At 40.1% G+C, this 13,085-nt stretch overlaps 1 protein-coding gene across 2 annotated transcripts in view; it reads left to right on the forward strand.

The window, feature by feature from the left end:
* Positions 1-791: 791 nt before the first annotated feature.
* The window catches only part of GLI1 (GLI family zinc finger 1), a 139,220-nt gene continuing 126,926 nt past the window's right edge, over positions 792-13,085 (forward strand). For both annotated transcript variants that reach the window (XM_081937168.1, XM_081937169.1), the window contains exon 1: positions 792-1,300. The gene's annotated coding sequence lies outside the window, so the exon portion shown is untranslated. The remainder of the gene's footprint in view (positions 1,301-13,085) is intronic.

The following is a 13,085-nucleotide window of genomic DNA, read 5'->3' on the forward strand; positions in this document are numbered from 1 at the left end:
ACATTTTGTTCTTCCCGCTGGTATTTCTTCAGAAATGAGCTCTGTGTCGTGGTTCCCCCACCCTCCCGATGAATGTAAGATTTATTTTTATGCAAACTTTCTCCTTCTGAGGAAATGGGCATGGATATGAGCTTTCATTTGGGATGGGACTTGGCAAAGGGATATGCCAATATTTTTCTGAAAAACTTTCAGGGACATTTCCTGAAAGGAAATACAGTTTTTGATCAGGGCCAAATCAATCTTTTCTTCCCATTCGTCTTTAAATAGGGTCCTCCGTTAGAGAAAGACTTGCGGGTGGGATTGGGGAGAATGAGATAGATTCCTTTAAGACACATGCACAGTCGTTTGCATCCGCATATGTCACATATGACACATGCCCAAGTCGGCGTGTGTACTGTATGAATGGCCAAAACTCCAGGCCGGGTTTTCCAGAGCGCTCTGGTACCGGAGGCAGCATGCTGTGAGAACTAAGCCGGAGAGGGGCTCCTTCATCTAAAACCTCACACAGGGCTCAGCTTACTCTTCTCCTGGTGCTAGAGATCCCACCTTAAGAAAAAGACAGCCAACAACTTTAGAAACTCTCCCAAAAAAGCCCCCCTCTTCTTTTAACAGCTTGAAAGTTGCAAGGGGCGGGAGAGGGGGGGGGACGCGAAGAAAAACAAAACAAAACTGCCTTTCCATCCCATCTCATCCCATCCCATTCCCGCCAGCGAGTTTCCCCGGTCCCAGCAGCGCCCTCCTTCAAAAGACAGCAGCGCAGACGCTGCGGCTGATTGGCTCCATGTGCGAAAGCTCAAGCAAGCATCGGGAAAGTTTTGAAAGAAAATCAAAACTTCCTGCTTCAAGGTGGTCCCGGCTTGCAGGCTGGAGAATCGAATATTTATAACGCGTGCTGCTTATGCCTGGGTGTGCAGGCATGGGAAGCGGCACCCCCCGATCGCCTTTTTAACGGCTTTCAACCGACTCCGGTTTTTGGATTTTATTTTTTTATAGAGGCGAAAAGAAGTGGAAGCCCAAGATGTGGAAAGTTTGGGGAATTTGGAGGAAGGTTAGATCGCTCTCGCTTTAGTTGCTGGGAGAGTCGCGATTTGTTTTTGTTTTGTTTTTTTGTTTTGTTTTTTTAAAAAGCGCTTCCCCCTTCCAAGCCTTTGGATGTTGCTCTTTGGGAAAGAAAGTTTACGGGGATTTTGGAATTTCGGAACCGGGGTCAGATCTTAGGAGTGGATCGCCACCGAACCCCAATAAAGAATACGAGGATCTCTAATGCCCGTCCAAGCATTCCGCCTCACCCTTTGGAAAGGTAAGTTTGCGTGTGCGTTTAACTCGCAACTGATTATGGCAATCTTTTGAAGTTAAAAAAAAAAAGTGGCTCGCCTTGGCGGCATCTTTGACAACCTGCAGGTTTGGATGGTTGTAACGTTGATGACTCCAAGGGAAAAAAATGCGGGGAAGAAAAATGGGTTTTTTTATTTTAATTTTTTTGAGCGAGAAAGGAGTCATCTCTAGGAACTTTAGAAAACAAGTCAAAGGAGCCTCGGACGGTGATTGGGCTCCCTGTTCAACAACGCTCCATTTAGAGCAACGGGATAACTTTTTAGCTCGGACGTTTCCTCTGGTGGGTGCCTGAAATTGGGAACTCTTCATGTTTCTTTGTCAAGCGAAAACAAAATGTGTCAGATCGTTTCTCCATCTGTTTTTGGGGGGAGGGGACGGAGGAAAGGAGTCACTTGAATTAAACAGGGCAAAAAAAGAAAGATTCTTGGAAGCATTTAAGATCCAATTAAAAAGGGGATGGGAGCTGCAACAAAACCCATCACCAATTGGTTTGCAAAAATGACAGATTGGTAGCAAGATAATCCCAAACACAGCCTTTTTACCTGGTTTCCACTTTGTAATTTGGTTTGCTTTTCACGTCTCGGTGGTTGGCGTGAAGTCCGTGGGACTGGGCACTTGGGAAACTTCAAGTCTATCTATCTCTTTAAGAAGAATGATGGCATTTTTCTTTAACAAAACTTTTTTTTCCCCATGCAAGCAGTTCAAACTTCAGAAACTTGGTGTGGGACGAAACTGATGGGTTCTCTAGTAAATTATTACAACCAGGGTAAATTTCAATTGGGTAAATCAGGTTTTAAAATATACAGTTATACAGTTGTTAATTTTGACCTCCTCTCACACTTGTTTTTAGACCACATCTTTTGGAAATGATTGGGGGGGGGGGGGACATAATTGTTGGCACACAAGCAAGAGTCCAAAAATTTATTTTTCAAGCTGCCCAGATATCATTTAAAGTCCTTTTCATCCCACAATTTGGTTTTGATGATTTGAATATTAACCCTCTACCCTTTTTCCTTTATAATTGTCTTTCTTTCACTTTTACTCACCACATTCACAAGTGTCTCAATCCGGAATAAATGGGATTCATTGAGGTATGTTTTCACAGCAACTGGTTACAGCTTTTTAATGCTCAGGTGTCCTGATTAAGGAAAACTACTTTGGTCGCAAACGCTCCAAATTGCAAAGGGCTTTGAAAAGCCCTCACAAAATTAGACTTTCTGAGGCGCTTTAGAAGAAGCTGCGATACCTAAATTTGTTAAAATGTGTAACACAGATGTTAATGTAGTTTATGAAAGTGTTCTGGGTGAGCTTTCATACACCCCAGTTTTAAAAGCTACTCTGTTCATTTAGCAAAAAGAAAGAAAGAGAAAAGGAATCCCTTAGCGTGACTCATCTCCAACATTTAGTGACACAACAGAGAAAAGAGAAACAAAGCCCTCCATGACAGGCTTGGAAAAATAATTAAGAATCCATTTCCCCTGTCTACTGGAATTGGCAGCTGGAGTGACCTGTGTGGACTTGTTGAACTGCTAAAGGGGATACGGTTGCTGGGGATGCCTCTTGACTGCAGCTCACATTAACAACAATCTGCTGTGAGTGATGGATTGGGGAGGGTGGGGGGCAGTTGAAAAGGATGAGATGGAATTTGGAGCACTAAGAAATAAATCTTGTGGGAACTTCTGCTGGAGGGAAAAAAAAGCTCACAGTGTCCACTCAGGGTTTTGTAAGAGATTTGCTGGTTCCAGTGTTTTGGACACACAGGGAGAGAAAGCTGAGATCAGAGTATGAATTTGTTGCTTGCAGATTGTTAGAGGCAGGCCATGGGTGAACATCTGGCTGAAATCTGAGGACAACTTATGACTTACTTAATACTGCTTCCAGGGTCTAATCATGCTCTGAAAGTGCATCTGTGCTTCTAACACTGTAAGTGTGATGGAGAGACATCCCGAGGGATCCCGGATAGCCCAAATCAGCTGTATGTGAGCTCTACCAAATTTTAATTGGTTGGTAAAATATTTTGCTTATAAGTCCTATGGGAAAGGAGTAAGAATCTCTGCCCTTTTGACACATGCTGTCCCATGCTGCTTCTGGAAATACAAAGTCCTACTTACTACCGTCTACATCTTGAATAAGTCCCCAGTTGATGTCTTATTATTGTAATCTAAAGGCATACATTCTGAGATGGCTACTGAATTATATATTAATTCAGTAGCCATCTACTGAAAATAATGGAGTATAAGAGAATCTGATAGTCCTCAGCCGAGGTTGTTTTATTCCCAGGGTATTGTTGTCCATCATATAGGCCTGAAGTTCAGTAGGGCTCTACCCTCCGAGCCTATCGAAAAACATTGAAGACTTGCCTTCCCACCCACCCCCACCCCACCCCCCAAACTCTGGGATAGGGTGAGGTATCTGCATGTGAGAAGCTTAACTTGGTGCCAGGTTTTTGTTTTTAATGTTTATGGTATTAATAGTTTTAATACAGTTGTTGTTTTCTGATTGACATTGTTTTAATTCTTGATTGGAAGCCACACAGTTTTGTGTAAGATGAAGGTTTTAAATAAATGAAATAGTTTTTAAAAATCTGTAGTATTATTTGACCACCCAGATGGCAGATAATTGAAAAAGAAAATTTTAAAGTAGAAAACCAGTAGCAGTAGGATTAGATAGAAATGCCTTTCTAATGTTGAGGTGTTTCTTTTGGAGAAGCAAGAAATAGATTAATCTAGCATTGCAAAATATGGACAGTTACGGTAGAGACTTATTTTTTTTCCTGTTAAAAAAAGCTTCAATAAAACCCCCATACTTCTGCTGAGTTTACCTTGCAAAGCACACTGAAGTCAGTGAGATATAGAGGTAAAACTTCCATGTCTCCAATTGTGTGTACACATCATTGGCCATGCTTATTTACCAATAGACGTTTCGATCAGGAACTATAGGCTGAACTTTTGAGAATCGGATTGAACCTTTCTTAATTTTTGTGTCACAGCATAGTTTTCTGCTTTGCTACTTAGTTGGGCTATTGCCTTTATTACTTTTGCTAGCTTCATTCCATGGTTATTTCATCAGTGGTAGAACAGATATATGTCTACAAAGGCACTAAGACTGCTACTTAATTATTGAAATATAATGTGACTGTAGTAGTACTATTGCTGATGCCTAAAATAGAGGACTTCTGTTAGGATCAGGGTATAGGCTGTAATACTTACAGTTTTGCATCTATTCAAAAGTCTGTTGTGTGAATTTTCGGCACAATCTTGCAATAGTTTTCAAAGGCAAGAAAAGGTGCATTTGTCTGTGTACAAAATGTTTACCAACACGCTTATTTTTATGCACATAATTCCATTATGTAAACTTACTGCATTTTTGCGCCAAGGACTGCTAGACAGAATTTAAAGAAATGAAAGGGGAAAAAAAGAAAAAATAACTATTCCAATCTGCATGAAAACTTGGAAGTGCAAATTAGCTTAGTTGATTTTAAGTTGGGCACCAAGAAAAAGAATTCTAACATCTCTAGTTGTGGCTACATAGTCTTATATACAAAGCTGGAAAAAAAATATTTCCAACATACTAAAGCCAATCCCCAATTGGAATGTAGTTATTCTGTGGAAACTAGCAAATCTGTGGATATTTAAATCTAGGCCACACAAGATTTGTAAAAACATATTCCTCTAATTTTCAGTCTCTTCTTCTCCTTCTTAAATCATGAGATTGCTCTACATCCAATATAATTCTTCATATTCACTTTGTTGTTTTTTCTGCGACTGAAATTTAGATTGTAAGTTTTTTGTTCAGGGCCTGGTATTTTGCTGTCAGTTTTGGAGAAGTATGATCCTGCATATAGCTTCAGTTTCCTATGGAAGTAATACTCCTGAAATAAGTAGAGGTAGTCCTCAACTTGCAACAGTTCATTTAGTGATCGTTTGAAGTTACAACGGCACTGATAAAAACCGGCATGACCGTTTTTCACACTTATGGCCATTGCAACATCCTCATGGTCCTGTGATCAAAATTTGGATGCTTGGCAACTGACATATGTATAACAGTTAAAGTGTCCTGGGGTCAATTTTGTAGCCTTCTGCCAAGCAAAGTCAATGGGGAAGTCAGATTCACTTAACAACTGTGTTACTGATTTAACTACTGCAGTGATTCATTTAGCAACTGTGGCAAGAAAAGTTGTAAAAATGGGGCAAAACGCACTTAACAAGTGTCTCACTTAGCAAGCAAAATTTGGCCTCAATTGTGGTTCGTAAGTCAAAAACTGCTATGGCCTTGATACCTCCATACCACTGAATGGATCCTTTTTAGCTGTCTTTCCCAACTTACCCTCTTTCCTTGCTTTCTCTACTGTAGCTTTCTTAGTCATGTTTCCTTTGAACAGTTGCCTCTAGCCACTTGGCATTTTGCATTTTGAAAAGGAGGTGCCATGAACCCACATCGTGCGCTTCCCGTCTTGGGGGGTAGACACACCTAAACACTCCCTGGACTGCAGAGAAAGTGGTAAGATAGTGATGGCTATTTTGGGTGTTATCTGGGAACATCCACCTTCATCCATCTGCTGTGCTGGGGAGGCAAGCGTCCTTTAGGGTGGGGCTGAACATTTCACAGGCCTGCGGCGGCTTCTCGCATTCAGGGTGAATTGATTATTCTGTTGGACATACAGTAGATGCTATGGAATCGCCCAACCTAGGAACGCCTACTATCCAACCCATGACTCCTAAGCGTCCTTTCGCTCTTGGAGCTAACTTTCAAGTGAGATATACAGGGGGGAAAAATCCAGAACGACTTAGCTAAATTAATAATTCAGAAGGCTAAAGCTTTATGAAAATTATGAATTTATCCCATCTTTGCCGGATAGCACTATCTGTCCATGATGAACGAAGGGATCTCAGGCTTTTATATAGTTTTCTACTTAATACATTTAATTTTTCATGCATTCTCCACATTTTTACAGATTAAATTAGATATTTAAGACATGTTATATTATGCAATATTTGGAAGTAAGCCCCACCAAATTCCAAGGACTTTTAGTCCAAGCAGACATGCACAGCATTGCTCTCTTAGAAAACTACAAATATTATTATTTTTATACAAACACTACCCCAGTTATCCCTAACTATTTCTCTATTAACTTTCTTATTTTCATCTGTATTCTTGTTAAACATACTAATAAGCTCTATAATAATCACCTATTTTGCACTACAGTCTGAACCAACTATATTAATGCTAGTAAACTGATACCTAGCAAGCACACACCTACTGGGAGCTGGTTAAACCCTATTGAATGTACCACAACTGCCTGAACTGGAAGAATTTGCCAAGTAGTAACGCATGGTTTACAATTCACAGTAGCTAGGTTCATGCCACATGCCAAGTTAAAATGAAAAGACTCCATTATGGTTTAGTGTGATGGCTGAACTAGCCACACACCACTCCAAGTATTCTATTAAAGCTGTATTTTTTATATAACTTCTATAGGAACCTGGCTGTTTTGAACAACTGCAACTAAAATGTTATTTATTCATTGGTCAAGCACTTGCCAAAGAAGAAATGGAAGACTGGAAAGGATCACAGTATTGACAAAAAGATGTGTGCTGTTAAACATCTAACATGTATTCCCCGATCACTACCCAATTACAGAAAGTACCTTAATTATTTTGTAATGGAGCTAACTTTGAATTCGTAGATTGTCATGCATTTTGGAATTTGGCTTTTTACCATATTGCTTCTCTGAACAATTTAGCCAGGTTAAATACCTATATAGAAAATGAACGTGAACATCAAAGAATTATGGATAAATTAATGTTATGGATAAAATAGCATGGAACAGAAATTGAAAAAGATTGTATAATCTATAGTGGCTTTATATTTACATGATTGTAGGAAGGCCTGATTAAAAAGAGCAATTGTATATGTTAGTAAAAAGAAGTAAGAGGAGGCAGGAAAAACGGTCATTCACAATAAAGTGTATATTTTCAGAGTTCTTGATCAATAACCAAAGCCATTTCTTCTTCCTCCATTCTGAATTTTTTTTTCTGTTCATTTTCAGCAGTCATGTCTTTAGAAGTTTACCTTTCCAATACAATAATCTAAAGCAGTGGTCACCAACTGGTGGTCTGTAGACTACTGGTGGTCCATGAGAAAATGTTGGTGGTCCGCAGAAAAATTATTTGCAGTTTTTATATTGCACTAAATCAGGGGTCCTCAAACTACGCGCCCTGGGACAGATACGTGCAATGAATGTTTGTGTTGCTGCAGAGTGTCTCCCCCCTTCGGGGTCTTTTTGCGTGTGTTGGAGTGGGGCAGAAATTCTGACTTGGAGTCTGCTTTGGCCTCCTGGTGCGGGATTTTGGGCGAAGGCTGGAGGAAAGTGCCAGTGGTGGCAAAAGCTGGAGGACCTTGTTCCAGTGGGACTGCAACATGGCCTGGAACTGGCTGACCATCTCAGCCTGCTGAGCCTCCAGGTGCCAGTACCTGTTCTTGCACTCGGCAGGTCTTCCCTCTGCTTGGAAAGCCTATGCTCGTAGTCCTCAGAGAGGTGCTTCTACTGAGCCTCCTTCTTGGTCAGATCCGATTTGAACTGAGCTTTTTTCCCAACTCTTTTTGTGGTGGCTGCTTAAGTGCAACAACTGCTTCCTGTTGGGGCCCTAAGGAGCCCGGGCAGGGAGGTGAGGAGTGTCTGGGAGGTGAGGGGCAAGAAGAGGCTGGCGAGGACCTCCTCGACATGAATGACATCGAGTTGGCCACACCCATCCAGTCACATGACCACCTAGCCATGCCCACCCAGCCGGTCATTAGGCAGATTATATTAGTGGTCCGTGGGATTTCAAATTATGAATTTAGTGGTTCCTGAGGTTCGAAAGGTTGGTGACTCCTGATCTAAAGGAAGAGAAACAGAAAAAGATTATGTAGTGAAATCCTCACCTTAATCAAGGAATCTCATGGGCGCTCCTGTGAAAGTCAAATAAAATAATCCCGTGTAGCAGATAAAGTCCACTTATGTTCCGGATCTACTTTAAGATGGCGAGTAGGTAGCATTTAAAGGAAAGGGGCAGGTTCTCGGAGGCTGTACTTTTACAATATACAGGATGAAAAAACTCAAGACAATAAAAAAAAATCCACCAAAAGGAAAGATACTGCCCTCTCCCCAACAGTGCCAGTAATTGTAACCAGATGATTGCATAGTACAAAACATGGCTTTTGTGATACATTGTGGGTGGATTTACAGGCAGGGACCCCAAGGATGCTTTATTTGGCCACTCTGTCCATGTGGGTCTATCTTTAGTCTCTGCCCACACTGTAAGCCCAATATTATCTCCTTGCCACAGCTACTTATGGAAGTTCACGAGGAATAACTCACCCCTTGGAACAGCTATGTAAAGCTGTCTCCAGCTGCCCGCATCCTACCGTAGGTATCTCATAGGAAGCACTATGTACATCCAGACTTTGAAACCTGAACACTGAGATATGTCATGTAAGAATGAAGCTTCATGTAAGAATTGGATGTCTCTCTCCATGATGTCATAGAAATGCTCTACTTCTGTCTTTTGCCGACCCATTGAAAGAATGGCTTACTACCTCATCTCCTAAATCCCTGTGACGGAAGGTAGTAGTTTTCAAGCTGCTCTGGATGAGGATGTCATATAGGAGGCGCCATACAAAGCCGATCTAAGTGTGACGGAACTCATTATAGCCCTAGCTCATTATAGCTCCCAGCAGTGGCACTAATCTTCTTGATGAGACATCCTTATAGATTTTGCGTGTTGGACTAGAATATAAATTGGGGCACAGCAGAGAGTAGACACCTGCGCTTAATTTTATCATTTTACTTCAGTAGCAGGAAGATGCAAAGGTTGATTATATATGAATATATGTTAAATCGACCTATATAAATGAAAAATAATTGGAAGACTTTCCTCCCAGCTTATTAGGAAAGGGTCTACATCCATAGAAAATAGTGGGGGGAAAGGTTTCATGAAAAGAAATGGAAAATAGAAGATCTTACCTTTACATTAGGGAGAGTTGGAAGACGTTATTTTACTGTAAGGACCAGGATAAAGATGCTACTGATCCATATTCTGTACATTATTTAGCAATGGTAAGAAAAAATGCACAAGATATATGTTTGCTATGACATGCCTGCGTATTTCCATCACAAAGTGGTGCATAAATAGGAGAGAGAGAGAGAAGAGAGTTTTCCACTCTGAGAGGCTGCAAATCCAAAGAGAGAAGAAGTGGGAATAGGAAGAGCTTCTCTTCCAATTGCTTATTTTGCTCCTTGGTCATTTCTATGTTATTTCCCCATGGGGTTCTAATTCCGATGCTTTTCTTTCAGTGGTAAATGTAGAGTAGCAAAGCCTCTCTAGCCTAAGCCAAGTTCCAGGAGAAAGAATAAGCATGCACAATTTTCACTTGTCTTGTGGTACCATATATTTATTTATTAAATATATAAGCCTTTAAAATATATTGAATTCAATGCCAACTACCCTGAGACCAACTACTTTTACAAATATTATTATTATGATTAACTACTATCAACCTAAACCCCTTCGAACTCAGTTTTCTTTCCATAGGCAAAAAGGTGGGATTAAAAACAAATAACCCACCTCAGGTGGTTCTTGTGGAGAAAACAGATGGAAAGTGTATTGGATATATTTGCCACCTTGAGTTATTTGAAAAAATAAGAAAAGTGGGAAATAATGAAATGAAATAAAATCCATCCATCCATCAATTTTAAAATATGTAATAAGAAACAAACTCTGAGTAAAAGGCTTGTTCCCTATACTATCTGTTTATTTCATGACTGGTTTGGTTCCACTGGTGTTTGCCAGTTGGAAGGTGTAGCTGTGTAGTAAAGACTGCTGGGGAAGAGAAAGCCAAAAGAAATGATTTCAGGCTTGTAAAGATCACCCAACACCCCTCTTTGGAATTTTATAAAACACCAGTCTATAAAACTTAGGGAAACTTTGTTCCTTTTCCCTTTTTTTCATACACTTCTGTGCCTCCACACTCAATTTTATAGTTCTCTGATCCTCCAATTTGTACTGGCCGTAGCCAGTTTATGACAAGCTCTATCATTAACAACAATTAGAAGAGCAGAGAGCCCTGCAGATCTGTGGGTATTAATGCAGTTGTACATCTCAGGCAAAATACCAAGGACATTCAGAGAAGAGCAAAACCCAATGAATGGCTGCATTCTAATGATAAAGATTTGTGGATGAAATCTGTCAGTATGGGAAATGTTAAATTGCTCATTCTTGAATCCCATGTTTGTAGCTACAGGTAATCCTCAATTAATTACCACAATTTAGCCCAAACTTTCTGTTGTTAAAACAAAGCAGTTGTTAAGTAAGTTGTGGCTCATTTTACAACCTTCTTGGTATAATTGTTAAGTGAATCACTGCAGCTGTTAAGTGAATCATACAGTCATTAAGCAAATCTGGCTTCCCCCATTGAGTTTGTTTGTTGGAAGCCAGCTGGGAAGTTTGCAAATGGTAATCCCATGAGGACAGTGCAACTGTCATAAATAATATATGCTAGTTGCCAAGAGCCCAAATTTTGATCGTGCAGCCAGAGAGATGCTGCAATGGTCATAAAATGTAAACATGGTCATAAGTCATTTTTTTTCAGTGCTGTAGTAACTGAATGGTTGTAAACTGAAGACTGTCTTCAGATTATTACTGTCAAGGATTATTGTAAAATAATCTTTCATCACAGTTGCAAAAATATAAGCTGAAACAATCGTTTAATAAGTAAACTGTTGAATTCTAATAAGCTGGCTAACAATACTATCCTATCCCCTATCTTGGATTAATCCCATTGGATTTTAAAGGCTGATTTCTGAATAGGCAAATGACAGATTGCATTGTAAAGATGGAATGATTATTCTGCTCCTTTTTAGACATTGGAAAAGGAAGCCCAGGCCTCTGCCTCATTTTAATCCTCCTAAATATATAACAATGGTTAAAGCATAGCAGAAAGGTAACTATGATGCAGCCGTGGTGACGCAGTGGTTAGAATGCAGTACTGCAGGCTATCTCACTGCTTACTCCAGGAGTTCGATCCTGACTGGTTCCAGGTTGACTCAGCCTTCCATCCTTCCGAGGTCCGTAAAATGAGGACTCAGATTATTGGGGGGCAATAGGCTGACTCTGTAAACTGCTTAGAGAGGGCTGAGAAGCGGTATATAAGTCTAAGTGCTACTGCTATGGCTATTTCAAATCAGAATATTTTATATTAATACATTTAAATGAGACAAAAATAAAAGTTTATTACAGTTTAAAAGAATGACTTTCTTTATCTCATCTTCCAAATTAAGAGTATCTTCCTTAATACTTTGTTGTGGCATTAAGGAGATATTGTAGTTTAATTAATTCTGAATAAAAGTTATGGACTAGTGTGGTAGTTCTGTAAGTCTGAAACGAGACATAATTTTCTCTACTGTTTTGGATGTTTCCACACAGAAAGCCTTAAAACAAGCCTTGATATAGTTCTGCAATCTTATATGTAGGAATAAATCCCACTTAATTCAGAAAACGTACTTCTGAGTAGACAGGTACACAGTTGTACTTTTCATCAGATTTGCATCTTGCATACGCTACATATATTGCCAGAATGTTTATTTGTCTTTTCTTCAGACCATTTTCATACATTTAAGAACAACGGAGCAAATATAAAGAGTAACATGGTGGCTAAAAGCATGCATCCCGTCTGCTTTTCAGACTTTCCTTAAGGGACTTCCGAGGATTCCTCAGGATAGAATGGGTTGATCAGATGCTGTTGACGTTCTACTCTTATTATCTCAAACTGTTGGTCATGCTTGCCGAAATGATGCAGGTTGAGAGGAATCCAACAACTTCAAAAACGGTTGAATCCCCCAACTTGCAGCCAATATAAATATTTATTATAAATAAATATGCATTTATTATGTGATAATTGCACTTTTGGGGGATTCCTTAATGATCATCCATTTTTCTCACTGATCTATTATTATGCAGATCTGAAGACAAAGACTGATTTTTCTTCTGATCAGAAACTAGAAAATAGGAGGTAGTACATACAAACAAAGAATGAGGTTGTCCATACGTGAAACACCAGTTCACAACTCAGTCCTAAATCCATTGGATGGCTTGAGTTGTCTGCAGTTAAGGTTTCCAAGACACAGAGCATCAGGCTAAGGATAAAACCTACGGGCTGTTGGTTGCCTTTTTTCCTGCACTCTCAGCTTATTCTATTCCACTGCAAAGTTCTGAATAATGTACAGGTAGTCCAGCGGTGGGTTTCCAGTTATTTTACTACCAGTTTGCTCATGCACGCACACTCATGCGACATGTGCAGAAGCATCCAGGTGGGTGGGTGGAGCCTCCCACCGCCACCACTACCAGTTCACCCTGGAAACTCACCTCTGAGGTAGTCCTTGATTTACAACAATTCATTTAGTGACTGTTCAAGGTTACAATGGCACTGAAAAAAGGAACTTATGACCATTTTTCAGACTTATGGCCGTTGCAGCCTCCCCATGGTCATGTGCTTTACCTTCAGATCTTTAACATCCAAATGTCATATTTATGACTGTTGCAGTGCCCCACTCCAGGGTCCTGTGACCACCTTTTGCAACCTTCTGCCAAGCAGAGTCAATGGGGAAGCCAGATTCATTTAACAACCGTATTACTAATTTTAACAATTGCAGTGATTCACTTAGCAAATGTGGCAAGAAAATTTGTACCATGGACCAAAATTCGCTTAACAAA

Source organism: Natrix helvetica (assembly GCF_964273705.1).
Source record: "Natrix helvetica genome assembly, chromosome: 1".
NCBI lineage: Eukaryota > Metazoa > Chordata > Lepidosauria > Squamata > Natricidae > Natrix > Natrix helvetica.